At 40.2% G+C, this 25329-nt stretch overlaps 1 pseudogene; it reads right to left on the bottom strand.

Annotated features, from left to right (window-relative positions):
• The window catches only part of LOC121478337, a 34851-nt pseudogene extending 12032 nt beyond the window's left edge, over positions 1-22819 (bottom strand).
• Between the last annotated feature and the right edge of the window lie 2510 nt (positions 22820-25329).

Consider the following 25329-nt stretch of genomic DNA (forward strand, 5'->3'; position numbering starts at 1 on the left):
AGGTGCTGACAAAGAAGAGTGCACTTCTTAGGTTTGGGATTATTCAGACATAGCTGAACTCCATTGAAATTAGTGCCGCAGGGTAGAGTAATGACCACATATCAACATTTCAGGGGTCCCTTCTATATGACTTTGTGTATTACAAACATCTTTTGAATTATGGCAAAATTCAAATCCATTGAACAGTGAGGCACATGATAAGAGGACTCTTAGAAAATGTTTAGGTGTTGCTGTTTTCACCTGATATGAGCAACTCTTTTTTGCATTCAGAATTTATTCTCAAATTGTCATGTGTGTGTTACCGTAGCTCATATCACTTGAGTGGAGGTAAGGAATTAAAACCAAACTATTATTTTGAAATTACCAGGTTGTCATGTGTATGTTACCCCAGCCCATGTCATTTGACTGGAAATAAAGAATTAAACACAAACCACAGAGATCCTATTTTATTCTGACTCTGTTTGCTGCACACTGTTCTCACAGGAAAAAAGCACAGGTAGCAAAACTTCATCTCCCCCAAATGCACTTCAATACGTTTTAAGTGTAAAAACCTAATTTAAAATAATGTCAGCATCTTTGGGCTGTAGAATATAAGGCTCAGCATCTTTAAATTATTTAAGAGGTCCACAGAGAACCAGTTATGCTTATAACGTCAGATTTACTCAAAGAAAGGGGAGAGCAAAGCAAAGTGTTGAATAAGGGTTTCCTATGCAGTTTCATTGAGTTATTTCTGCATTCTGTAATTGCAACAATAGTTCTACCAAACTTTAAAACAAAACAAGATATGCACGTACATAAGGTTATGAAATCTATTTAGCGTGTTTGTTTTGTGGTTTTCAAACAAATATTTGTGTTCTAGCACTGCTACTCCCTTTTTGGCTTTTATTTACAAACAATAGAATCTATCCAAACAACACACTAAAAAAGATAATGCCTTTGCCATCTCGAAAACTTGTCATTAAAAAAATATAATAATAAGAGATAGGTAATTTCTTTTTTTCTTTTCCTCTTTTTTTTTTTAAGAGACAGGCAATTTCTAAATATATTCTGTGCATAACTCCCTTGGTTTCCTCTTTTCCATTGGTCTGAGAGAGAAAATAAACTTCCTTTTTAAGGCAAAACATACTATATAAATAATTTTACCAGCAGATTAATCTATGAAGTTTCATCTATCATGCAGAAGAAAACTCTCAAATGTGTAGTGTAATGCTCTGAGGACTCTTGGTGCCCTGGAGTGAGAAGAAAGGACACCGAGATTATATGGAACTATAAGTTCTGTCCAGAATAAGCATGGAAACATGGTGAGAGTTTATTGTCACTATATTAATTACTGGAGCATTGCTTGAAGCCTTCACAGCATTTTAGAGGTCATTACCAGGAGTTTAGGAGATGAAAACACTGCCTATGTGTCAGCTTTTAATGGTGGCACCACTTCTATGGGGAAATACGGTGTATTGGAACTATTCAGGCTACAAGTATCACAGACAGACAAAACTCCTTGAGGATGGTCAGAGGGACCTGCCAAACTCAGAGAACTATTAGGTCAACCCAAAAGAAACTATAGTATCATAGTGTGTCTAATCATAGAAATAACTCTAGGATTTAAGAAAGAACAGACAGATCTTTAATAATTCATTTGCTTCCCTTTTATACATTTCTAAGTTCTCTAAATCGACTTTTATAAAGATATTTTCTGTCAGTCTGATAACATGGTATAATTTAACTAAGAAATAACTTGTATTTCAGTGGTCTGCGTTCTAAGGATATGGGCAAGATGGGGTGTCTGGGACAGGTCCCCTTCTGTATTAGGTAGGCTCTGTCATCCTCCAAAAAAACATTGTATGGAACATGGAGAATTTCACAAGACAGCCACACCTTGCTAAAATCACTTTTCTCTCTGAGAAAATTTCAGGCATTGTATTTAAACTTAATGTCCTCTTGCATTCCCTCTACTTTCATTCACAATTTATCAGGAGTTATGGAGTTGCTTAGGTTGCTGAATCAAAATGTCCCATCACTCCCACCTAGTGTAACCCCTTGCTCACCTTCTCTCCTATATTTCTCATTACTCTTCATTGATGGAGGTTCAGCGCTCATCCCTGCCTCATTCTTTAAGTGGCCTCTGATCATACTATTGCCCTGATGCAAGCCCTATTTTTTTTCTCCCTTTATTTCACTTATTTGAAATTTTCTGGACTTCAGTCCTCTCATTTAAAAAAAAATTATTATACTTCTTCTACTTTAAAATTCCCTTAAAATGCATATAATACTATTTAGCTAAATGAAGCTAGAAGATTAACAATGATGTAAAAGATATGAGGAAACATAGAGAAAAGAGAGGAAAAGGAATTGTGAGACATTTCCATAATTAAGCCTGAAATTTAATCTGCTTCCTGGAAGCCAAAGAGTGAAAGATGACAGATTATCTATCTATTAATGTTTTGATAAAATAGAAGATTGATTATTCAGAAATAAACATCTTTGGCATTAAATTCTACCATTTGTACTTGCATAGTAAAGGACATTGAATAAAGTCATGGGCAATGTATTTAATAGTTTTACAGCAGATGCAGAAATATCTCTGTATAGCTCTTTATTAGAGCAAATGCTGACAAAATCATAGTAGTAAAGACACTTCTATGGGGACTGAGATAATGCAGTTCAATCATGTTTCTTTCCTGTGACTTAATTTGCTACAATAATATGACATAGATAGCAGAGAGAAGTGATTCATAATCTGAGAGGGGAGGGGAGATGAGGTATATATCAGTATTATTTTGTAATCATTTTCAAACTGTACATACTGTCCTGTGTCCGTTCTCCAGAGGATTTCTAATATGGTCTTTATAGAGAGAAGTTCCACATTTTTCTGATTGATTGTACCTAGAGAGTTGCACTTTTCTTCAGTAAGCAGATTTTCACACATGGACTCAAACATGTGCACGATTCATTATCACAGTCTTTAAAATGTAACCAGAAATTGAAAACAATTGTTTAGTGCATTCCAGTGAGCTGAAAATACGAGAATATATTTATAGCATACATTATAGTTTTCTAAAATGTTAACACATCACCTTGCTTAATCACTATTAGAACTTTGGAAGATGGGACAAGAATTTGACCCATTTAAAATTTCGGGGATCCCTGGGTGGCGCAGCGGTTTGGCGCCTGCCTTTGGCCCAGGGCACGATCCTGGAGACCCGGGATCGAATCCCACGTTGGGCTCCAGGTGCATGGAGCCTGCTTCTCCCACTGCCTGTGTCTCTGCCTCTCTTTCTCTCTCTCTGTGACTATCATAAATAAATAAAAATTAAAAAAAAAGATTTAAAATTTATTTTGATTGTTAAAATTGTTATTATGTCAAGAGAAAAAATTTTCTAGTAGAATTGGAGAAGGTTATCTTTGGCGGTAGAAGGAATGATCAAGAAAGATTACCAAGTAATGACTGAGAAAATAAAAATACTTAAGTTGTAATAAATATTTATTTGAAATAGACAAAATTTTAAATTAGAAGTGGCTAAAATATCAGTATACAGCATAATTTAATTTTTATACTACTGTTAAAGAAATAGTTCACAAAGGAATTGATTTCTGATAGCAAAATTAAGATTCAGTGTTGAGCATATTTGATTTAAATGTGTCTATTTAAATTTATTTTTTACTGGTGTTCAATTTAGCAACCTACAGAATAACACCCAATGCCCGTCACCCATTCACTCCCACCCCCCATCCTCCTCCCCTTCCACCACCCCTAGTTCGTTTCCCAGAGTTAGGAGTCTTTATGTTCTGTCTCCCTTCCTGATATTTCCCACACATTTCTTCTCCCTTCCCTTATATTCCCTTTCACTATTATTTATATTCCCCAAATGAATGAGAACATATAATGTTTGTCCTTCTCCGATTGACTTACTTCACTCAGCATAATACCCTCCAGTTCCATCCACGTTGAAGCAAATGGTGGGTATTTGTCATTTCTAATGGCTGAGTAATATTCCATTGTATACATAAACCACATCTTCTTTATCCATTCATCTTTCGATGGACACCGAGGCTCCTTCCACAGTTTGGCTACTGGGGCCATTGCTGCTAGAAACATCGGGGTGCAGGTGTCCCGGCGTTTCATTGCATCTGTATCTTTGGGGTAAATCCCCAAAGGTGCAATTGCTGGGTCATAGGGAAGGTCTATTTTTAACTCTTTGAGGAACCTCCACACAGTTTTCCAGAGTGGCTGCACCAGTTCACATTCCCACCAACAGTGCAGGAGGGCTCCCATTTCTCTGCATTCTCTCCAACATTTGTGGTTTCCTGCCTTGTTAATTTTCCCCATTCTCACTGGTGTGAGGTGGTATCTCATTGTGGTTTTAATTTGTATTTCCCTGATGGCAAGTGATGCAGAGCATTTTCTCATGTGCATGTTGGCCATGTCCATGTCTTCCTCTGTGAGATTTCTCTTCATGTCTTTGGCCCATTTCATGATTGGATTGTTTGTTTCTTTGGTGTTGAGTTTAATAAGTTCTTTATAGATCTTGGAAACTAGCCCTTTATCTGATACGTCATTTGCAAATATCTTCTCCCATTCTGTAGGTTGTCTTTTAGTTTTGTTGACTGTATCCTTCTTATCTTGATGAAATCCCAATAGTTCCTTTTTGCTTTTGTTTCTTTTGCCTTCCTGGATGTATCTTGCAAGAAGTTACTGTGGCCGAGTTCAAAAAGGGTGTTGCCTGTGTTCTCCTCTAGGATTTTGATAGAATCTTGTCTCACATTTAGATCTTTCATCCATTTTGAGTTTATATTTGTGTATGGTGAAAGAGAGTGGTCTAGTTTCATTCTTCTGCATGTGGATGTCCAATTTTCCCAGCACCATTTATTGAAGAGACTGTCTTTCTTCCAATGGATAGTCTTTCCTCCTTTATCGAATATTAGTTGACCATAAAGTTGAGGATCCACAACTGGATTCTCTGTTCTGTTCTATTGATCTATGTGTCTGTTTTTGTGTTCCAGTACCACACTGTCTTGATGACCACAGCTTTGTAGTACAACCTGAAATCTGGCATTGTGATGCCCCCAGCTATGGTTTTCTTTTTTAAAATTCCCCTGGCTATTCGGGGTCTTTTCTGATTCCACACAAATCTTAAAATAATTTGTTCCAACTCTCTGAAGAAAGTCCATGGTATTTTGATAGGGATTGCATTAAACGTGTATATTGCCCTGGGTAACATTGACATTTTCACAATATTAATTCTGCCAATCCATGAGCATGGAATATTTTTCCATCTCTTTGTCTTCCTCAATTTCTTTCAGAAGTGTTCTATAGTTTTTAGGGTATAGATCCTTTACCTCTTTGGTTAGGTTTATTCCTAGGTATCTTATGCTTTTGGGTGCAATTGTAAATAGAATTGACTCCTTAATTTCTCTTTTTTCAGTCTCATTGTTAGTGTATAGAAATGCCACTGATTTCTGGGCATTGATTTTGTATCCTGCCACGCTACCAAATTGCTGTATGAGTTCTAGCAATCTTGGGGTGGAGACTTTTGGGTTTTCTATGTAGAGTATCATGTCATAGGTGAAGAGGGAGAGTTTGACTTCTTTGTTGCCAATTTGAATGCCTTTAATGTCTTTTTGTTGTCTGATTGCTGAGGCTAGGACTTCCAGTACTATGTTGAATAGCAGTGGTGAGAGTGGACATCCCTGTCTTGTTCCTGATCTTAGGGGAAAGGCTCCCAGTGCTTCCCCATTGAGAATGATATTTGATGTGGGCTTTTCATAGATGGCTTTTAAGATATTGAGGAATGTTCCCTCTATCCCTACACTCTGAAGAGTTTTGATCAGAAATGGATGCTGTGAAGATGGCGGAGGAGTAGGGTCTCCAAGTCACCTGTCCTCAGCAAATTACCTAGAAAACCATCCAATCATCCTGAAAACCTACGAATTCGGCCTGAGATTTAAAGAGAGACCAGCTGGAACGCTACAGTGAGAAGAGTTCGCGCTTCTATCAAGGTAGGAAGACGGGGAAAAAGAAATAAAGAAACAAAAGGCCTCCAAGGGGGAGGGGCCCCGCGAGGAGCCGGGCTGAGGCCGGGGCGAGTGTCCCCAGGACAGGAGAGCCCCGTCCCGGAGGAGCAGGAGCTGCACCAACCTTCCCCGCGGAAAGGGGCTCCCCGGGAATTGGAGCAGGATCCCCAGAAAGGCGGGGACGCCCTCGGGCTCCCTGGGACAGTAACAGAGGAACTGCGCCCCGGAGAGTGCGCCGAGCTCCCTAAGGGCTGCAGCGCTCGGCGGGACCCGGAGCAGCTCGGAGGGGCTCGGGCGGCGGCTCCGCGGAGGGGGCTGCGGGGCTCCGGGAACAGCTCGGCGGCGGCGGCTCGGGCGGAGGAAGAAGCTCCGCGGAGGGGGCGGCGCGGCTCCGGGAACAGCTCGAGGGGCTCGGGCGGCGGCTCCGCGGAGGGGGCTGCGCGGCTCCGGGAACAGCTCAGCGGCGGCGGCTCGCGCAGAGGAAGAAGCTCCGCGCAGAGGGGGCTGCGCGGCTCCGGGAACAGCTCGGAGAGGCTCGGGCGGCGGCTCCGCGGAGGGGGCTGCGCGGCTCCGGGAACAGCTCGGAGAGGCTCGGGCGGCGGCTCCGCGGAGGGGGCTGCACCGCCGGGAGCGCGAATCCAACAGCGCAGGCTCCGGAGCACAGGGCGCCGGGACACAGCCCAGGATCCGGCCTCCCCCGGGACAGGCAGAGGCCGGGAGGGCCCAGGACAGCAAGGACGCTCCTGCCTGGAACTGAGCAGATCAGCGGCCCCGCCCCGGAGCCCCCAGGCCCTGCAGAAGGAGAGCCCCGGAGCTACTGCGGGGGCTGGATCCAGGGTCCCAGAGCTGCCCCCGCCACTGTGGCTTCCTCCCGGGGCCTCACGGGGTCAACAACCCCCACCGAGCCCTGCACCAGGCAGGGGCAGAGCAGCTCCCCCAAGTGCCAACACCTGAGAATCAGCACAGCAGGCCCCTCCCCCAGAAGACCAGCGAGACGGACCAGTTCCAAGGGAAGTCAAGGGACTTAAACTACACAGAATCGGAAGATACTCCCCCGTGGTTTTTTTTGTTTTTTGTTTTTTTTGTTTTTGTTTTTGTTTTTGTTTTTGTTTTTGTTTTGTTTTGCGCTTTTTTTTTCTCTCTTTCTTCTTGATTTCTGATTGCTTCCCCCACCCCCCCTTTTTTCTTTTTTCTCCTTTCTTTCTTTTTCTTTCTTTTTCTTCTCTTTTTCCCCTATTTTTTTCTTCTTTCTCTTTTTTCTTTTTCTCTTTTCTTTCCTTCTCTCTCTTTTTCTCCTTTTCCCAATACAACTTGTTTTTGGCCACTCTGCACTGAGCAAAATGACTAGAAGGAAAACCCCTCAAAAAAAAGAATCAGAAACAGCCCACTCTCCCACAGAGTTACAAAATATGGATTACAATTCAATGTCAGAAAGCCAATTCAGAAGCACTATTTTACAGCTACTGGTGGCTCTAGAAAAAACCATAAAGGACTCAAGAGACTTCATGACTGCAGAATTTAGATCTAATCAGGCAGAAATTAAAAATCAATTAAATGAGATGCAATCCAAGCTAGAAGTCCTAACGACGAGGCTTGACGAGGTGGAAGAACGAGTGAGTGACATAGAAGACAAGTTGATGGCAAAGAGGGAAACTGAGGAAAAAAGAGACAGGCAATTAAAAGACCATGAGGATAGATTAAGGGAAATAAATGATAGCCTGAGGAAGAAAAACCTACGTTTAATTGGGGTTCCCGAGGGCACGGAAAGGGACAGAGGGCCAGAATATGTATTTGAACAAATCCTAGCTGAAAACTTTCCGAATCTGGGAAGGGAAACAGGCATTCAGATCCAGGAAATAGAGAGATCCCCCCCTAAAATCAACAAAAACCGTTCAACACCTCGACATTTAATAGTGAAGCTTGCAAATTCCAAAGATAAGGAGAAGATCCTTAAAGCAGCAAGAGAAAAAAAGTCCCTGACTTTTATGGGGAGGAATATTAGGGTAACAGCAGACCTCTCCACAGAGACCTGGCAGGCCAGAAAGGGCTGGCAGGATATATTCAGGGTCCTAAATGAAAAGAACATGCAACCAAGAATACTTTACCCCGCAAGGCTTTCATTCAAAATGGAAGGAGAGATAAAGAGCTTCCAAGACAGGCAGGAACTGAAAGAATATGTAACCTCCAAACCAGCTCTGCAAGAAATGTTAAGGGGGACTCTTAAAATTCCCCTTTAAGAAGAAGTTCAGTGGAACAATCCACAAAAACAAGGACTGAATAGATATGATGACACTAAACTCATATCTATCAATAGTAACTCTGAATGTGAACGGGCTTAATGACCCCATCAAAAGGCGCAGGGTTTCAGACTGGATAAAAAAGCAGGACCCATCTATTTGCTGTCTACAAGAGACTCATTTTAGACAGAAGGACACCTACAACCTGAAAATAAAAGGTTGGAGAACCATTTACCATTCAAATGGTCCTCAAAAGAAAGCAGGGGTTGCCATCCTTATATCAGATAAATTAAAATTTACCCCGAAGACTATAGTGAGAGATGAAGAGGGACACTATCTCATACTCAAAGGATCTATCCAACAAGAGGACTTAACAATCCTCAATATATATGCCCCGAATGTGGGAGCTGCCAAATATTTAAACCAATTAATAACCAAACTCAAGAAATACCTTGATAATAATACACTTATACTTGGTGACTTCAATCTAGCTCTTTCTACCCTGGATAGGTCTTCTAAGCACAATATCTCCAAAGAAACGAGAGCTTTAAATGATACACTGGACCAGATGGATTTCACAGATATCTACAGAACTTTACATCCAAACTCAACTGAATACACATTCTTCTCAAGTGCACATGGAACTTTCTCCAGAATAGACCACATACTGGGTCACAAATCGGGTCTGAACCGATACCAAAAGATCGGGATAGTCCCCTGTATATTCTCAGACCATAATGCCTTGAAATTAGAACTTAATCACAACAAGAAATATGGAAGGACCACAAACACGTGGAGGTTAAGGACCATCCTGCTAAAAGATGAAAAGGTCAACCAGGAAATTAAGGAAGAATTAAAAAGATTCATGGAAACTAATGAAAATGAAGATACAACCGTTCAAAATCTTTGGGATGCAGCAAAAGCAGTCCTGAGGGGGAAATACATCGCAATACAAGCATACATTCAAAAACTGGAAAGATCTCAAATTCAAAAGCTCACCTTACACATAAAGGAACTAGAGAAAAAGCAACAAATAGACCCCACCCCCAGCAGAAGAAGAGAGTTAATTAAAATTCGAGCAGAACTCAATGATATCGAGACCAAAAGAACTGTGGAACAGATCAACAGAACCAGGAGTTGGTTCTTTGAAAGAATTAATAAGATAGATAAACCATTAGCCAACCTTATTAAAAAGAAGAGAGAGAAGACTCAAATTAATAAAATCATGAATGAGAAAGGGGACATCACTACCAACACCAAGGAAATACAAACGATTTTAAAAACATATTATGAACAGCTGTATGCCAATAAATTAGGAAATCTAGAAGAAATGGACGCATTCCTGGAAAGCCACAAACTACCAAAACTGGAGCAGGAAGAAATAGAAAACCTGAACAGGCCAATAACCAGGGAGGAAATTGAAGCAGTCATCAAAAACCTCCCAAGACACAAGAGTCCAGGGCCAGATGGCTTCCCAGGGGAATTCTATCAAACGTTTAAAGAAGAAATCATACCTATTCTACTAAAGCTGTTTGGAAAGATAGAAAGAGATGGAGTACTTCCAAATTCGTTCTATGAGGCCAGCATCACCTTAATTCCGAAACCAGACAAAGACCCCACCAAAAAGGAGAATTACAGACCAATATCCCTGATGAACATGGATGCAAAAATTCTCAACAAGATACTAGCCAATAGGATCCAACAACACATTAAGAAAATTATTCACCATGACCAAGTAGGATTTATCCCCGGGACACAAGGCTGGTTCAACACTCGTAAAACCATCAATGTGATTCATCATATCAGCAAGAGAAAAACCAAGAACCATATGATACTCTCATTAGATGCAGAGAAAGCATTTGACAAAATACAGCATCCATTCCTGATCAAAACCCTTCAGAGTGTTGGGATAGAGGGAACTTTCCTCGACATCTTAAAAGCCATCTACGAAAAGCCCACAGCAAATATCATTCTCAGTGGGGAAGCACTGGGAGCCTTTCCCCTAAGATCAGGAACAAGACAGGGATGTCCACTCTCACCACTGCTGTTCAACGTAGTTCTGGAAGTCCTCGCCTCAGCAATCAGACAACAAAAAGACATTAAAGGCATTCAAATTGGCAAAGAAGAAGTCAAACTCTCCCTCTTCGCCGATGACATGATACTCTACATAGAAAACCCAAAAGCCTCCACCCCCAGATTGCTAGAACTCATACAGCAATTTGGTAGCGTGGCAGGATACAAAATCAATGCCCAGAAATCAATGGCATTTCTATACACTAACAATGAGACTGAAGAAAGAGAAATTAAGGAGTCAATCCCATTTACAATTGCAGCCAAAAGCATAAGATACCTAGGAATAAACCTAACCAAAGAGGTAAAAGATCTATACCCTAAAAACTATAGAACACTTCTGAAAGAAATTGAGGAAGACAGAAAGAGATGGAAAAATATTCCATGCTCATGGATTGGCAGAATTAATATTGTAAAAATGTCAATGTTACCCAGGGCAATTTATACGTTTAATGCAATCCCTATCAAAATACCATGGACTTTCTTCAGAGAGTTAGAACAAATTATTTTAAGATTTGTGTGGAATCAGAAAAGACCCCGAATAGCCAGGGGAATTTTAAAAAAGAAAACCTTAGCTGGGGGCATCACAATGCCAGATTTCAGGTTATATTACAAAGCTGTGGTCATCAAGACAGTGTGGTACTGGCACAAAAACAGACACATAGATCAATGGAACAGAATAGAGAACCCAGAAGTGGACCCTGAAATGTACGGCCATCTAATATTCGATAAAGGAGGAAAGACTATCCATTGGAAGAAAGACAGTCTCTTCAATAAATGGTGCTGGGAAAATTGGACATCCACATGCAGAAGAATGAAACTGGACCACTCTCTTTCACCATACACAAAGATAAACTCAAAATGGATGAGAGATCTAAATGTGAGGCAAGATTCCATCAAAATCCTAGAGGAGAACACAGGCAACACCCTTTTTGAACTTGGCCACAGTAACTTCTTGCAAGATACATCCACGAAGGCAAAAGAAACAAAAGCAAAAATGAACTATTGGGACTTCATCAAGATAAGAAGCTTTTGCACAGCAAAGGATACAGTCAACAAAACTAAAAGACAACCTACAGAATGGGAGAAGATATTTGCAAATGACATATCAGATAAAGGGCTAGTTTCCAAAATCTATAAAGAACTTATTAAACTCAACACCAAAGAAACAAACAATCCAATCATGAAATGGGCAAAAGACATGAAGAGAAATCTCACAGAGGAAGACATGGACATGGCCAACATGCACATGAGAAAATGCTCTGCATCACTTGCCATCAGGGAAATACAAATCAAAACCACAATGAGATACCACCTCACACCAGTGAGAATGGGGAAAATTAACAAGGCAGGAAACAACAAATGTTGGAGAGGATGCGGAGAAAAGGGAACCCTCTTACACTGTTGGTGGGAATGTGAACTGGTGCAGCCACTCTGGAAAACTGTGTGGAGGTTCCTCAAAGAGTTAAAAATAGACCTGCCCTACGACCCAGCAATTGCACTGTTGGGGATTTACCCCAAAGATTCAGATGCAATGAAACGTCGGGACACCTGCACCCCGATGTTTCTATCAGCAATGGCTACAATAGCCAAACTGTGGAAGGAGCCTCGGTGTCCATCGAAAGATGAATGGATAAAGAAGATGTGGTTTATGTATACAATGGAATATTACTCAGCAATTAGAAACGACAAATACCCACCATTTGCTTCAACGTGGATGGAACTGGAGGGTATTATGCTGAGTGAAATAAGTCAATCGGAGAAGGACAAACAGTGTATGTTCTCATTCATTTGGGGAATATGAATAATAGTGAAAGGGAATATAAAGGAAGGGAAAAGAAATGTTGGGAAATATCAGGAAGGGAGACAGAACATAAAGACTCCTAACTCGGGGAAACGAACTAGGGGTGGTGGAAGGGGAGGAGGGCGGGTGTTGGAGGGGAATGGGTGACGGGCACTGAGGTGGACACTTGACGGGATGAGCACTGGGTGTTTTTCTGTATGTTGGTAAATTAAACACCAATAAAAGTTAATTAAAAAAAAAAAAAAGAAATGGATGCTGTATTTTGTCAAATGCTTTCTCTGCATCTAATGAGAGGATCATATGGTTCTTGGTTTTTCTCTTGCTGATATGATGAATCACATTGACTGTTTTACGGGTGTTGAACCAGCCTTGTGTCCGGGGGATAAATCCTACTTGGTCATGGTGAATAATTTTCTTTATGTGTTGTTGGAACCTATTGGCTACTATCTTGTTGAGAATTTTTGCCTCCATGTTCATCAGGGATATTGGTCTGTAATTCTCCTTTTTGGTGGGGTTTTTGTCTGGTTTTGGAATTAAGGTGATGCTGGCCTCATAGAACGAATTTGGAAGTACTCCATCTCTTTCTATTTTTCAGAACAGCTTTAGTAGAATAGGTATTGTTTCTTCTTTAAACGTTTGATAGAATTCCCCTGGGAAGCCATCTGGCCCCGGACTTTTGTGTCTTGGGAGGTTTTTGATGACTGTTTCAATTTCCTCCCTGGTTATTGGCCTGTTCAGGTTTTCTATTTCTTCCTGTTCCAGTTTTGGTAGTTTGTGGCTTTCCAGCAATGTGTCCATTTCTTCTAGATTGCCTAATTTATTGGCGTATAGCTGTTCATAATATGTTTTTAAAATCGTTTGTATTTCCTTGGTGTTGGTAGTGATCTCTCCTTTCTCATTCATGATTTTATTAATTTGAGTCTTCTCTCTCTTCTTTTTAATAAGGTTGGCTAATGGTTTATCTATCTTATTAATTCTTTCAAAGAACCAACTCCTGGTGTTGTTGATCTGTTCCACAGATCATTTTTGCTTTTGTTTCTTTTGCCTTCCTGGATGTATCTTGCAAGAAGTTACTGTGGCCAAGTTCAAAAAGGGTGTTGCCTGTGTTCTCCTCTAGGATTTTGATGGAATCTTGTCTCACATTTAGATCTTCCATCCATTTTGAGTTTATCTTTGTGTATGGTGAAAGAGAGTGGTCTAGTTTCATTCTTCTGCATGTGGATGTCCAGTTTTGGACATAGAAAACTTCTGGTCTCGATTTCATTGAGTTCTGCTCAAATCTTAATTAACTCTCTTCTTCTGCTGGGTGTAGGATCTGTCTGCTGTTTTTTCTCTAGCTCCTTTATGTGTAAGGTTAGCTTTTGTATTTGAGTTCTTTCCAGTTTTTGAATGGATGCTTGTATTGCGATGTATTTCCCCCTCAGGACTGCTTTTGCTGCATCCCAAAGATTTTGAATGGTTGTATCTTCATTCTCATTAGTTTCCATGAATCTTTTTAATTCTTCCTTAATTTCCTGGTTGACCCTTTCATCTTTTAGCAGGATGGTCCTTAACCTCCACGTGTTTGAGGTCCTTCCAAACTTCTTGTTGTGATTTAGTTCTAATTTCAAGGCATTATGGTCTGAGAATATGCAGGGGATGATCCCAATCTTTTGGTATCGGTTCAGACCCGATTTGTGACCCAGTATGTGGTCTATTCTGGAGAAAGTTCCATGTGCACTTGAGAAGAATGTGTATTCGGTTGAGTTTGGATATAAAGTTCTGTAGATATCTGTGAAATCCATCTGGTCCAGTGTATCATTTAAAGCTCTCATTTCTTTGGAGATGTTGTGCTTAGAAGACCTATCGAGGGTAGAAAGAGCTAGATTGAAGTCACGAAGTATAAGTGTATTATTATCTAAGTATTTCTTCACTTTGGTTATTAATTGATTTATATATTTGGCAGCTCCCACATTCGGGGCATATATAATGAAGATTGTTAAGTCCGCTTGTTGGATAGATCCTTTAAGTATGATATAGTGTCCCTCTTCATCTGTCACTACAGTCTTCGGGGTAAATTTTAGTTTATCTGATATAAGGATGGCTACCCCTGCTTTCTTTTGAGGACCATTCTAATGGTAAATGGTTCTCCAACCTTATATTCAGGCTATAGGGCACATCCCTCTGTCTAAAATGAGTCTCTTGTAGACAGCAAATAGATGGGTCCTGCTTTTTTATCCAGTCTGAAACCCTGTGCCTTTTAATGGGGTCATTAAGCCCTTCATGTTCAGAGTTACTATTGAAAGGTGTGAAATTTAATGTCATCATGATATCTATTCAGTCCTTGTTTTTGTGGATTGTTCCACTGAACTTCTTCTTAAAGGGGAATTTTAAGAGTCCCCCTTAAAATTTCTTGCAGAGCTGGTTTCGAGGTCACATAGTATTTCAGTTCCTGCCTGTCTTGGAAGCTCTTTATCTCTCCTTCCATTTTGAAGGAGAGCCTTGCTGGATAAAGTATTCTTGGTTGCATGTTCTTCTCATTTAGGACCCTGAATATATCCTGCCAGCTCTTTCTGGCCTGCCAGGTCTCTGTGGAGAGGTCTGCTGTTACCCTAATACTCCTCCCCATAAAAGTCAGGGATTTCTTGTCTCTTGCTGCTTTAAGGATCTTCTCCTTATCTTTGGAATTTGCAAGCTTCACTATTAAATGTCGAGGTGTTGAACGGTTTTTATTGATTTTAGGGGGGGATCTCTCTATTTCCCGGATCTGAATGCCTGTTTCCCTTCCCAGATTAGGAAAGTTTTCAGCTATGATTTGTTCAAATACATATTCTAGCCCTCTGTCCCTTTCGGCGCCCTCGGGAACCCCAATTAAACATAGGTTTAAACATAGGTTAAACATCTTCCTCAGGCTGTCATTTATTTCTCTTAATCTACCCTCATTGTCTTTTAATTGTTTGTCTCTTTTTTCTTCAGTTTCCGTCTTTGCCATCAACTTGTCTTCTATGTCACTCACTCATTCTTCTACCTCGTTAACCCTTGTTGTTAGGACTTCTAGCTTGGATTGCATCTCATTCAACTGATTTTAATTTCTGCCTGATTAGCTCTAAATTCTGCAGTCATGAAGTCTCCTGAGTCCTTTATGCTTTTTTCTAGAGCCACCAGTAGCTGTATGCTTCTGAATTGGCTTTCTGAAATTGAATTGTAATCCAGATTTTGTAACTTTGTGGGAGAGAGGACTGTTTCTGATTCTTTCTTTTGAGGTGAGGTTTTCCTTCTAGTCATTTTGCTCAGTGCAGAGTGGCCAAAAGCAAGTTGTATTGGGAAAAGGAGAAAAAGAGAGGAGAGAAAGAAGGAAAGAAAAGAGGAAAAGAAAAAAGAAAAAAGGAAAAAAAAAGAAAAAAAAAGGAGAAAGAAAAAGAAAGAAAGGAAAAAAGGGTGGGGGAAGGAAACAAATCAAAAAGCAAAACAAACAAACAAACAAACAAACAAACAAAACACAAAACAAAACCCACACACACAAAAAAAAAAACCCACGGGGGAGTATCTTCCGATTCTGTATACTTTAAGTACCTTGACTTCCCCTGGAACTGGTCCGTGTCGCTGGTCTTCTGGGGGAGGGGCCTGCTGTGCTGATTCTCAGGTGTTAGCACTTGGGGGAGCTGCTCTGCCCCTGCCTGGTGCAGGGCTCGGTGGGGGTTGTTTACCCCATGAGGCCCGGGAGGAAGCCACAGTGGTGGGGGCAGCTCTGGGAACCTGGAGTCAGCCCCCGCAGTAGCTCCGGGGCTCTCCGTCTGCAGGGCCTGGGGGCTCCGGGGCGGGGCCGCTGATCTGCTCAGCTCGGGGCAGGAGCTTCCTCACTGTCCTGGGCCCTCCCGGCCTCTGTCTGTCCCGCGGGGAGGCCGGATCCTGGGCTGTGTCCCGGCGCCCTGTGCTCCGGAGCCTGCGCTGTTGGATTCGCGCTCCCGCCCCGCAGCCCCCTCTGCGGAGCCGCTACCCGAGCCCCTCCGAGCTGCTCCGGGTCCCGCCGTGCGCGCTGCAGCCCTTAGGGAGCTCGGTGCATCTCCCCAGGGCGCAGGTGCCTGTTAATGCCCCAGGGAGCCCGAGGGCATCCCCACCCTCCTGGGTCCTGCTCCAACTCCCTGCGAACCCCTTTCCACCGGGAAGATGGTGCAGCTCCTGCTCCTCCGGGACGGGGCTCTCCTGTCCTGGGGACACTCGCCCCGGCCTCAGCCCGGCTCCTCGGGGCCCCTCCCCCTTGGAGGCCTTTTGTGTCTTTCTTTCTTTTTCCCCGTCTTCCTACCTTGATAGAAGCGCGAACTCTTCTCACTGTAGCGTTCCAGCTGGTCTCTCTTTAAATCTCAGGCCGAATTCGTAGATTTTCAGGATGATTTGAAGGTTATCTAGGTACTCTGGTGGGGACAGGTGACTTGGGGACCCTGCTCTTCCCCCATCTTGCCCCTCCTCCAGGAAAATTTTCTCATGCCGATTTTTTTGTCTATAGAACCTTATGTTTAAGGTCTGTGTAATATTTGAACGCACTTAGATTCTCCCCCTCTCTCTGACTCTTTTTCTCTCACTCTCTGTCTCCCTCTGTACCTCATTTTAGAGCCAGGAAATAGCATGATCACCAGGTAAGTCTTTCCTCTTTTTTAAGATTTTTAAAATTTATTATTATTATTTTTTTATTCATAAGCGCGACACACAGAGAGAGAGAGAGAGAGGCAGAGACACAGGCAGAGGGAGAAGCAGGCCCCAGGCAGGGAGCCCGATGTGGGACTCGATCCCGGGTCTCCAGGATCACACCCTGGGCTGAAGGCAGCGCTAAACCGCTGGGCCACCCGGGCTGCCCCAGGTAAGTCTTTCACAGGTAAGTCTTTCACCACAAGAAGTGACTGCACTCCCAGACTATGCCTTGGGCTGAGAACTTGGTCTTCTTTCTTTTCTATATATACTCAGTCCTTGCACTATTTTCCTTTAGACGACATCTGTATCTGTAACTATATCTGTATCTGTAGCTATATCTCTATCTTTTTACCTCTTACTCCATATATACCAGGAACACCCAAATTTTCATCTTCAACTCATACCTTCTTTAAAATTTATGTATCCAACTACCAGTTCATCATCTTCTAACAGGTGCCCTGTTTTTGTTCTTTCCAAGATACAGAACCACGTGATATGCAGATATTTGCTGCAAACAGAATTTTAGGAACCTTGCATGAGTCCCCACATGTAATGTGATCAGAATGCATTTATTACTTTTCATGTGTTCATTAAGAGAAGGCGCAATCTACATTATATTATAGCTGAAATAAACTTTTCATGTGCCCTCATTTCCATGGTTGACCAAATAAAGTGTAAATTTAAAAATTATGAAGGTAATTTCATTTTTCCTGCTTTATAAGGTACTTTCAGATAAGTATTCAGTCCATTCAAAGTTTGAGCTCCCTATGAGTTTTCTTTAATATTTTCTTTTCTCCCTTCCTCCCTTCCTCCTTCTGTGTCTTTCTTTTCTTTTTTTCCTTTTTCTTTTCTTTTCTTTCTTTTCTTTTCTTTTTTTCCTTTTTCTTTTCTTTTCTTTCTTCTTTTCTTTTCTTTCTTTTCTTTTCTTCCTTTTCTTTTCTTTTCTTTTCTTCTTTTCTTTTCTCTTTTCTTTTTTTTCTTCACACTCTTTGAAGTCTGTATCTCCCCCTCCTTGCAGAGCCCCCTTCACTGGCTACAGAAGGGGCCCCAGAACTCCACCTGCTCCTAGTGAATTCCTCATAGCTTTTCTTTCCCACTGATACTCCTTGACTTACCACTATCTCCTAAAAACCAAGTTAATATCCTTGTTTATACCAATCTCCATAAGCACATGTCACTGACAACAATTTTTACACCCCAGACTGTGGTCCGCATATGGCTCATTATGTGCTCTTTCTGATAGCATTTCTCACCCCTCATCAAATCCTGAAACATTTCTGCTGTGTCTCTGGAACTCGGATTCTTCTCATCAAAATCCATTGTATACTCAGTCTCTCATCTGAATGTCATTTTGTTTGTCTTCTCTACGTGAAATGGACTCTATCTCCAGTGGAGGGTTTTTCCTCTTCATCTCCATTCATTTTAATGGACCAATACAAGCAAAGGAACCTAGATCCTTATGGTCACTTCTAGACTATTCTTCCTCTCTCCCCTCTAAAAAGACACAATGTAAAACCTCATATTACTAGATTATAATTCTCTCTACCATGCCTTGTTATAGTCATCTATTGATTCACATTGAATCACTATTGACATTTCTGATCATTGTTAAAGATTTTGATTGGTTTCATGGTCACAGTCTCTAATACTACTTCTGCCTTATTTATTCTAATTTCAGTGTCCATGTATATTATTTTCACACCTTGCTCCTTCAGTTTATTTACCTGTTCTTGAAAAATGGATCTTTTCCTCTACACCATCTCATTGACTAACCACTCCCAAGACAGTTAACATACTGATAACCCCAACTGCTCTAGAATCTCAGCTTCAAATATGAATCTCTCTGACTACTATTTTTTGGCTCACTCTCTCTATAGGTCTTCCACTTCATTAGAATATATAATCTGTTGACTTAGTTTCATCCCCATCATCCCTCATTCACTCCTGGATCTTCAATTACTTTCTTGTGCACTTTAATTTCATGATCTTTCATTTCAGTCCCTCCTTTGGATACATTCTCAAGTGTTTTGCTCTTGCATGGTGTATAGTACTTACCTGGCAAAACATCAGACCTTTTTAAGTATAGTCCTCTGACTACACTATGTCTACATCAGCATAGCCAGATTTTGCTAGGGAAAAATACACAGCCCTGCTGTCAAGGCTTCAGTTCATGGCCCTAATCTCATGTAGGCCCATTGTACTGCCCTGAAGTCACGATGCGTTCTCTGATGTGTTCATGTCAGTTAATGACCATGTCATATTCTTTTCTCTGCTTAAATTTCAGCACCTCCTATGTATCACTCTCAGCTGAAGACATGGTTTTCTTATTTTTCTGAAAGAAAATAGGGGTATTCAGAAGAGAAATTTCACAAACTCTCGCCACCATATTGGTCATGTACTTTACATCTTGCTCATTTACTCTGCTCTCCTTACTATTACTATGTGTGGAGTCATTGTGTTCCTCTATAAGATTAATCCCTCTTTTTGTTCACTAGGTACCATCTGCATTCACCTACTTTAAGTACATCACTTGACATTCTCTTCACCTCTCCTTCATTATTATGTTTCTTTTTTACTGGATCATTTCCATCAGCACCAAATATGTTGCTCCCATATTACAAAGAATATATTTTTTTGGCTTCATATCAGTCTCTGGCTAACTCCTCATTTCTTTATTCTATTTTCTATTAAATCTCCAAAGGAAAAGTCATCAGTGCTGTCTGTCTTCACTTTCTCCCCAACTTACTCTCTTTAACCCACACCAGTCACAATATTTGCCCTACCTCACCCTAAGAAATTGCTCTTTATGGTGGTTTCTTCTTTGTTAAATTCATTTTATTTTATTTTTTGACATTTTATTTATTTATTTATTTATTTATTTATTTATCTATCTATTTATTTATTTATTCATGAGAGAAAGAGAGAGAGAGAGAGGGAGAGAGAGAGAGAGAGAGAGAGAGAGGCAGAGACACAGGCAGAGGGAGAAGCAGGCTCCATGCATGGAGCCTGACGTGGGACTCTATCCTGGGTCCCAGGATCACACCCTGGGCTGAAGGCAGCACTAAACCACTGAGCCACCCAGGCTGCCCCTTCTTTGTTAAATTTAACAGTCAAGTCTTTGCCATCATCAATTTAAATTACTCTTCTGTATCTGAAGCATTTCTTTTGAGTGGCATAGAGCACATTCTCCTGGTTTTTCTTGCCCTCATTGACCATACTTTTGAATGTCTTTTGCCTTTTACTTTCCTCAAACTCTAAATAAAAGAATACCCAGTTCCCAGACTTCTGTTCTTTAAGTACGGTTTTCCTTGGGAATGTTATTCAGTATGATGCTTTCCAAATTTATCTCATGTTCTGGTCTCAATTCTGAACTCTAGACTTGAATATACAGTCCCCAACAAAACAATTCACTTGGTTGGTTGGTAAATATGTGTACCGTAGAATGTTTATTCTACACTGTGATGTAATAAGAAATACATATTTTTATTTGTGTCCTGGTTCCTGGCCAGAACTAAAACCTTTGTAATTTCCTAGGCATTACTGCTAGGAGCATATTTTGTTCTAATACTTGGTCTTTGACACTGGTTCCTGATGCAGAGTTCCTGAATCTCTTGGAATTTCTAGGGTAATAGGAATATTTTTTACTCTAGTGAGGTGATTCTTGGTGGACTCCTGCATGGGGCTGGTAACCAGAAGGATCAAGCCATGATTAGAAATTTAGAACTTACAGCTCCATCCCCTATCCTCTGAGGAGCTGAGAGAGGAAGTTGAGTTAATAGTCAATCATACCTACATGATGAAGCCTTCATAAAATTCTTGAAGCATGGCATTTGGAGAACAATTTATATATTAGTGAACACATTCATATGCCAGGAGGGTAGTGTACCTCAATTCCATAGGGACAGAAGCTCCTGTGCTTGAGACTCTTCTGGACCTCCTCTTTTATCTCTTTATATAGCTCTTTATCCATTTCCTTTATCATATCCTTCATTATATAATAAAATGGTAAACATAAATGTTCCCCAGATTTTTGTGATCTAGTATAGCAAATTATCACACTTAAGGAGGGGAGCATAGCACCCTTAACTTGTGGCTAAATCAGACAGAAGTGTAGGTAACCTGGAGATCTACCACTTGTGATTGGCATTTGAAATGGGTGGCAGTCCTGTGGGTATGAACCCTCAACTTGTAGGGTCTATGCTAATTCTAGGTAGTTAGTATCAGAAATAAATTGTAGGATATAGAGTTGATGTCCTGAGAGTTGGAAAATTGTTTGATGTGGAAAACCCACATATATCTGGTAATAAGTGAACCACTTTGAGTAGACTGCGTAGAGTACAAAGGAAATAGAGTTTTTTTTTTCTTTTTATTCCAGACTGAGCCCTTCTTCATGACTCATTACATTGATAGTCTTTCCCATCTTGATAAACAAAAAAAAAATCTATACTTTTAGTTCCTTAAAACTGCACATATTTAAAGTGTATATAGATAAATTTTGACACGTGTAGATACCCATTACATTAGTCTTGGTTCTCCAGAGAAACAGAACCAATAGGATAGGGAGATACATATGTGACACATTTCAGTTTATTTAAATTGTTAAGTAGAATATGAAACTAAATTTGTAGATAGACCAGCATATGTTTGGTGTTTAATGAGAACAGCTTCTACATACAATCCCAAGAGACTTACAGAAAAAAAGAGATAAAACACAGAAAGAGATAGAGAGGAGGTAGGCAGGACTAGGGAGGATAGAGAGATTTATTATAAGGAATTAATTCATTTGATTATGGAGGTTGAGAAGTACCAAGATCTGTAGTCACCAAGCTGGAGACCCAAGAGAGCCTTAATATATTTCCTGTCTGACCCCAGTTTTGAAGGCAGGAGAACATTGGTGCAGCTCAGAGGCAGTCACAACAAATTCTCTCCTACTCAGCCTTTTGTTCTAGTGAGAACTTCAATGGATTGGATGAAGTCTATCCACACTGGGGAGGCCAATCTGCAATACTCAGTCTTCCAATTCCATTGTTATCATCCAGAAACGCCCAGAAAAATGTTTTATCAGATATGTTGGACACCCTGTGGCCCAGTCTACACATAAAATTATCAACCCTGTGAAACCATCACTATAAGCAAGATAGTGGATATGTCCATCACCTCAAAAAACATCCTTGAAATTACTTCCTCTTTACCTCTTCCCCAACCCCAAAAAGCATGGATCTGCTTTCTGTCACTTAGACTATTTGCATTTTCTAGAATTTTATGTAGATCAAATTATAGAATATGTTCTCTTTTTTCTGGCTTCTTTCACTATATACAGCTATTTGAGATTCATCCATGTTGTATTAAGAGTTCATTTATTTTAATTACTGAGCACCATTATTTTGTATTAAAGCATTCTTTGTGTGTGTGTGTGTGTGTGTTAAGTCATTCTTAATCTCTCTCTGACACACTCCTCTAATTTATCAGTAAATTCTTAGTCCTATCTTCATAATAAATATAGTTCAATTACTTAACTTACTGTTTATTTCTCTTCAATAAAATATAAGCTCCATGAGAACAGTTTTTTAAAAGGTAAATTTTGCTCATTGATATGTTCCTAGAACATATAACTGGCATTTGGTAATTATTTGCTGAGAGAATGAATGAATTACTCAATGCTGAAGGACTTTAACAATCCACATGGCATTACTAGATAGCAATAAGCTTTTGATCTGGGGACTGCCTCTGGTCTCAACTAGTCTGCTGAATGGTGTTGATATTCTGTTCTTGTCCTTGGCCTTCTGGTGCTTATCCTTGTTGAGTATGACTGAGCCTGAATCATCCTTTTGGGTACCCATTAGTACCCACCACTGAGGTCATTAGTCTTGGACATGCTCTCTTGTCATGAGGTCTTTCCCACTTCTGGCCTTTTATTCTGACCCCAGGCCAGAGTCTTCTGGTCCATCATTTGTTCATGTTCGTCTCCAAACTGTTCATTCTGGTGGCTCCCCAAGCCCCAGGCCTCTTCTGGTTCATCATTTGTTCCCATTATTTCTCAAGCTGTTCATTCTGGGGCCTCCCCAAACCCTCAAGTATTTCATTTATATCATGGGGCAAAACTCTGTGAGTCTGCCCTCACATACTCCCCAACCGTATATAGGAGAGGGCAGAGTTAGTTCCCTGCTGCTGCTGTAACAAATTACCACAAACTGGCTGGCTTAAAACAACATGGATTTAGTCTTTTACAGTTCTGGAAGCTAGAATCCTGAAATTAAGGTGTCGGCAAGCCTGGAGGCTTTGAGGGGAGTATCTGTTTACCTGACTTTTTCAGCTCCTCATGGTTGCTTGTATTTTTTTGGCTTGTGGCTCCTTCCCTCCATCTTCAAAGCACATTACCCCTTTATTAAAACTGTATAATATTCTATTGTTATATGTAGAACATTTTGTAACCCATTCATCTGTTTGTGGACATTGATTGGTTCCCACCTTTTGGTTATTGTTGATACTGCTGCTATGAACATTGGTCATGGGTGTACAAATATGTGCTTGAGTCCCTGCTGTCAATTCTTTGGGTATATACCTAGAGGTGGAACTGCTGGATCATAGAGTTACTGTGTTTTTAATTTTATGAGGAACTACCATATTGTTTTTCACAGTGGAGTTCCAGTTTCTCTACATCTTCCCCATTGTTTATTAATTTCTGTTTGTTTTATTCTGTTTTTTCTTTTTTTTTGATAGTAGTTCTATTGGGTGTGAAGTGGTATGTCATTGTGGTTTTGACTTGTATTTCCCAAATGATTAGTGATATCGAACTTTCTTTCATATACTTGTTGCCCATTTGTATGTCTTCTTTGGAGATGTGTCTGTTCAAATCCTTTGCCCATATGTATGTGTGTATGCGTGTGTGTATGTATTTATTTTTTCCTTTTGCCCATTTTTAAATTGTGTTTGTAAGACTAGCATCTTGACACAGAATTGCTGGGACTCTTTATTCTGGTCTATTCTAATCCTCTCTATCACTGGAACAATGATATATCTGGCTTACTATAGATAGCAGAGGGTTTCTAGAGAAAAGAAAAAAAAGACATACTGAAATGAAAAATATATCAAAATATGTTTTTAAAATATTAAACCCATTGAAAATGCAAAATAACAATTCTGTTTGGGAAGAAATATCATTTTAGTCACTTAAATGTATATTTAGCCATTTCTATGTGCCAAGCATTATTCTAGCCACTGGAAGAAATATTTAATCACACACATTTAGGTAAAAACCTGACGTGCTATGTTGATGGAACTTGACATTAAGTCGGACTACAAATTAATCAGGTTGGGGTATAGTGTTAAATAACTATTCTTATTCTTTCTGTAGACAGTCCAGTGCTAAAAGGGCATGTTTTTCAGTCAGAATGTAATTAAGAAAAATCAACAAAAACACCTTACTGAGTGTGGAAAAGGCCACATCACTGCTGCTACCATTTGAGCTGGTATGAAGCCAAGTGCTTCGCAGGCTATTTCTATGTCAAGTTCTCCAAAAGACTCTGGTAGGATTTATTTCCTCTCTCTTCTATGAGTTTTCTCTTCACAAGACTTGCTTCAGAGGAAGGGATAGATGATGTCTGAATTGAAAAGCCTGTTTTTGAGAGCATGATTGGTCTGCTTTAGTAGTTAGTGCTGTTTAAAGTCCGCAAGCATTTAGTTTCAATGGACTTCAGAGAACTTACTTTCCCTCGTATGGCACTGCTCTCTTCAGCAAAGCAAACTATTCCTTATAACATCTAACACGAGAGCATCAGAAAAAAAATTTGATCTTATTACATTTATTTGCTTTATTATTTCTGCAGACTCATAAAACCTAATCTTTTACTTAATAAGTATCTGAACAGTCATCAGTAGATATGGAAAGAAGATCAATGACCTAACACATTTAGAAGTTCTATATATGCAGTAGATCCAAATATATTGCAAATTAAATACTCCAAACTGGCCACCATGCTTGGGTTAAGGAACAATGCTAAAATTGCCATTTGTCTCAGCAAATTGAAGTAATGTGAAACATCCAAATTTTAACTTACCTTTATTCTTAACTTTTTCTAGGTCGTCTTATAGTTTAATACTGACTCATTTAATTTTCCATTGTTCCTTCAAAAATATTTACTCACCATATATTGTGTTATAGGTACTGCCCTAGAAGTGAACCAAAGGAGATACAGCACCTGATTTAATGGTGCTTGAATTTATATGTTACTCTAAACATAACAGAAATAGTTTCTCAGTGCTCTCCTAAGAGCTGGAAGTCATCCACAGATTATTATACCACTCTTACCTAATTAATCCAAGTTAATGACTTCACCAGACAATAATGACTCTGACTTAGAAGGAGATGGTTCCTGGACCCAGTGTTTTAATTATCAAGCCACAACTGTGCAGAAAATATTTCAAAAATGAAGACAAATTGATTTCAGTTATAATACAGACTGCTCTATTAGTAATTAAGAAGGGCTATTAATTAGGATATATAGTTAATGCTGTAACTTTTTTTTCTTTAAATATGTTCTG

The sequence above is a fragment of the Vulpes lagopus genome, chromosome 2 (genome assembly GCF_018345385.1).
Source record: "Vulpes lagopus strain Blue_001 chromosome 2, ASM1834538v1, whole genome shotgun sequence".
Classification (NCBI taxonomy): Eukaryota; Metazoa; Chordata; class Mammalia; order Carnivora; family Canidae; genus Vulpes; species Vulpes lagopus.